Source organism: Meleagris gallopavo, chromosome 5, assembly GCF_000146605.3.
Source record: "Meleagris gallopavo isolate NT-WF06-2002-E0010 breed Aviagen turkey brand Nicholas breeding stock chromosome 5, Turkey_5.1, whole genome shotgun sequence".
NCBI classification, from domain to species: Eukaryota; Metazoa; Chordata; class Aves; order Galliformes; family Phasianidae; genus Meleagris; species Meleagris gallopavo.
The window spans coordinates 48,399,516-48,404,285 of NC_015015.2; the positions used below are offsets into that span (position 1 = coordinate 48,399,516).

Below are 4,770 nucleotides of genomic sequence, written 5' to 3' on the forward strand. Positions count from 1 at the left end.
AGAGAGAGAAACATTCTGTCACTTGGTCTTCATGAGGATTTCAAATTTCAACAACAGCAAAGAGAATATTTGAGGTAGTAGAAAATTATTGAAAATGAGAATATTTAAATTTCATCAGCGCTTTTCATTTTGATAAAATATTAAATGGATGTTTATTTAAGCTCTTTCTTTTTCCATTTTGAAATCCTAATTTCACCAGCTGTTTTATTTTTCCCAAAAGTAAAATGAGATAAATATTTCAGAAACCTTAAGAAAGTGGCATTGTTTTCTACCAAAAAAATGCCCCATTTTATTAAGAAATTTTGAATCAGTGTGGGTTGTTTTTTCAGGAAAAAAAAATAAATCACAAACTGTATATTTAAAAAAAGTAAGAATTTTTTCAATAATCATTACTCATAAAGAATAAGAGTATGATGCATGTGCAATAGAGAAACTGATTATCAGAACTGCACAATTTTGCATTTTAATTATAGGGCAGAATATTATATAGATTCTAAAGCAAAATACAGATTGTCATGTTAATTTTGAAGGGAAAGTTCTAAGGTGAGAAAAAACAATGCCAATAGGACAGTAATACACATACCAGACAATGTAAGGGCAAAGGAAAAAGCCTGCATTGTTTCTAAAGAAATATTCTTTAAACTATTTAATAAAACAATTGTTCAACAGATGCTTGCACTTCACTTAAATAAAGAGTCATTCCCAAAGGAAACAAAGTTCAATAGGATTCAAAGTACTCATGAATTAATATGCTTTGGACATAGAAAGATAAGTTACTAATTCTTTGGGAAATACATATCAATATGAAAGAATTAATGGAATCCACTGTATCCACTGTTATCACAATAAATAATGATAACTGAATATACATTTTACTAAAATTATTATGACAAAGCATTTGAATATAACTGTACATTACAAGCATACACTGAATTGAATGAAAAAGGCAGCTACCTGGAGTATTCAAAACAACATTCATTAAAAAAATAAGTGAAGTTAGTGACTAACTAACTTTTAAAACTTACGTAATGAAAGAATTCATAAACAGATTTTCTTAAAACAATAAACTTTGTAAAAGACTTATTTTCAAACAGATATTACCACGCAGATTATATTACTGATGCTGTGTCTACATCTTTAAACACTTGGAGAGGTTCATTTCTGGCCAACAATTCAAGTCGTAGGTCATACCAGATCTTTGGATAAACAATGCTCAAAACAGATTAGAAGAGCAATCAAGAAAGGGCTAAACATCAGAAAGAAAGGACAACAGTGAAATGTTGATTTGTCCCTGCATGGCAGATTAAGGAACTTGTACGGAGTGGATGTCACATTTTTTTAGCAATACATGTACCCAAATTTGCTTTTGGCAAAAATTGCTTAACTGCTGCTGTTTTTCACAAAGTCAGTGAAAACTGAGTTAGATAATGAGCTGGCATGCACTTTTGAAATGTTTACTGTGTTCCTTATAGTAAGCAGAACATGCTGGGTTTTTTTTTGTTTTTTTTTTGTTGTTGGCTTCCCTCTTCTCTCCCCTACTACTCTGTTCTCCCTATCTTTAGAATAAACAGAAAATGACTGAATCTTTTGATTAATTTTTTTTAAATTTTTTATTTTTTTACAATTATACAGCTGAGGAATCGGTAGTTTCCAAATGGCAAACAACTGAGCCATGTCAAGAGCCATGTTAATCTCATGTGTTTGCTCCATTGTTAACAATGAAGGAAGGGGGGTGAGGAGGACAAAATAAAATCAGTTCTGGCTGAAATGCAGGACATGAACAAGGAGAGTTTCCACAAACAATGTAGTCTTTTTCTTCTGGCTGGGGGAGGTGATGGTAGCAGTACTTTCGTGGAAAGAGAAGCTGCCCCCATCTTGCCAGTCAATACAGCATTCAGAAAATTTATATGGTGGGAAGAATTTCCCACCCATTGTTAACTAAAACTTGATTTGAAAATGCAGGTTTTAATTAAAATTGGCACTTCTAAGCTTCATGCTGGCATCCACCATCTTGCTAAACACTGAGCTCATTTGTGGTTCCAGCAGTTTGCAAACCCACTGTCAGAGGTGACAAACCAATTCCCATCCTGCCATCCTTACTCAGTTCTCAGACTTCATCCTATCATGAGCAAATGGGAAATTTACTCCAGTAAACACAAAGCAAGGACTGTGGGATGTGGCCTCATTTGGGTAGAATACACGGTCCCAGACTTTATTACTTTTAAGGCATTATTAATGGGCAAGAATTCTTCAGAAATGTTTGGAAGAAAAGAGTTATTTTCAAGGTTTCTGCATGCTTCACTACCCTCAGATATCCACAACCATCATTATGGCCAGAGATCCCACTCTTCATTTTACATTTAATTCCCTTCCAAACCTATAAACCCTGAGAATAGTATTCATAGGTAGAAATTCTAAAACATTACCACCAGCAATAAAACTTTTGGGTATATAAGATGTAAAATTTGTCTCTTGTATGCGAATGGACAAAAAAGCTTACTAGATTTAATGAATCTGAACACATTTGCAATGTGTTCTGACTTGAGGGATCCCAGATGAAAAGCACAGTTACAGATGTGCTTAAGTAACCAGTAAAATATCTTCTCTGAATAGGAGATAATACATTATTTAGGACCCTTTTCAGAACAGTTCTTTGAAAAGAAAAAAAAAAGAAAAAATATGTATTTTTCTAGCTGTACGTACCCTAAAATCTTGAAAAACAAGCTGAGAGGGTGAATTTTCTATTTTCTTTTATTTGATTAGGATTGATGCCTTTAATATGTCTAACATTGTTGGTTTCACTACAAAGGGTTTTGCTTCATCTTACAGCAGAAGCAAAATATTATGCAAATTGAATAAAGGACTTCACAAGACTATCCAGTTCATGTGAATACTAGCTAGCAAAGAAAGCTGTTGCTGGGTTTTGAAAAATCTGTCAACAATTAAGCTCATCAAAAAGAAATTCATAAGCCGATTTAGCAGAAATGTTTCACAAAGCCTGAACACTGTAAGGTACATTCATGTATTCAGCTCAGTTAAAGTTCTATTCATGAATTAAAGTAATTACCAAAGATTCATATATTTTCACTAAAAGCTTGCTGAATGCATAAATCCAGATATAGAAAGAACCTCAAGAGTTCTAAATTACTGCACTTTTGAGTCATTTGCAGAATTATCTTACAACAGGAATAAATCAGCTTTCCAAGTCTTCTCACATCATTCTGAGAAATACCATCTTTCAAAATCAAGTACAAAAAATGAAAGATATCTAATACTTATGCTCAGTGCCCATTTACTGGACTTATATCTTACATACTTCTAAAAAAACCAGACAAACCAGACATTTGTTACTGCATTTAGAGCATTCTATGGTCTTTATTTAAGCCAGAGGATATGGGCTTAAAAAGGGTTCTACAGAGTGAGTTTCTGAAACCTCAACACCAAAGTAGGTGAGTCAATAAAATAACATCAGCACTGCAGACTATATGTCCATCTCCCAAAATCCTGTTAAAGGACACACAGAGAATTGTGAAATAAAGTGCTTATTTTGTCTCATGATTTGTCCAGACCATAGCTAGCAATCCAGAGAAGTATCTCCAGAAAATTAGAAGCTTCATTAGGAAAATTGTCCCTACACTGCCTGTTAATTTCACTAGCAAACTCCAGTTATTCTGAATTTTGCATGTATACATGATTTGATCAGATCTGACTCATCGTACTGTGTTAAAGACTATATTCTGGTTTCTTCCAGTAATGAATTTGTGTTGATTTTGTAAGATCCTGTTCATGACCTTAAAGCTAGTTCATAGGGTTAGACCTTTCATTTTTCTTTGTTCAGCTATTACTTTCTGCCACTGGTCTTTCATTATTCAACCTCAGGTCTTACAGGAAAAGGAGTTGGCTGATACTTATTTGCGAAATTCTTTGCCTTCTGATCTCAGGAACTTTGAAATTCTTTGCTTCAGAGTGTCAGACTAAGCCTGGATTAGGATTCTGTCTTTCATCTACTATTCAGCAAATGGTCCAGTTTTGGTCTGAGACAACTTATAAAAACCGGACCAAATAAATTCACATCGTATTGGAAAAAATCTATTTGGTAACAACTGATATATGACACTTACTAAGCAGCTACTGTTCATTTCCTTTTACATATGAGCAAAGTTCACATATTGCTAGAAATTTTCAGTGTTGAAATTCAAGGTTGCGAGACTATTTTAAAACACTGCAGTGATTGTACAATTAATCCTAAAACAAACAGACCTAAACTTAACTCTAGAGTACTCTAGGTTGAGTTTTAGAAAAAATACAAATATGAAGGTAGAAGTCACATAGGTGTGAAAGAAGTAATTTCCACCCCCCACTAGAGAGGTAGTACACATTAGCTATACAGCTACAGTTAATCAAAATACTGTTCACTGTTGCAAATCAAACTCAGTGATTTTAATAGACATCTGTTTTCTCTCACATTTACCACATACATAGATGTAGTGTCACTATTACAGACATCTGACTCATTCAAAAACATCAGAAGTCAACCATTAAATCAATGAGGAATAAGCAGCCATTAGAAGCCAAGAGGAATATAAGATGTAAGCAGCCTAGGGAAGATTACTGAAGTTGCCAGGCCACCAAGCTCTTTGCATATTGCCTTGCTGAAGGTGAGGCGGTGCTCAGCACACAAGACCTCTGTTTGGCGGGTAGCCACAAAGCTCATGGAAGCTAGTGGACACGACAACTATCTTCTACTCAGCCTAAGCAGAGAGAGAGAAA

General features: G+C 34.2%; 1 long non-coding RNA gene across 1 annotated transcript in view; it reads right to left on the reverse strand.

The window, feature by feature from the left end:
- The window catches only part of LOC104911240, a 137,604-nt gene that overhangs the window by 110,095 nt on the left and 22,739 nt on the right, over positions 1-4,770 (reverse strand). The window lies entirely within an intron of this gene.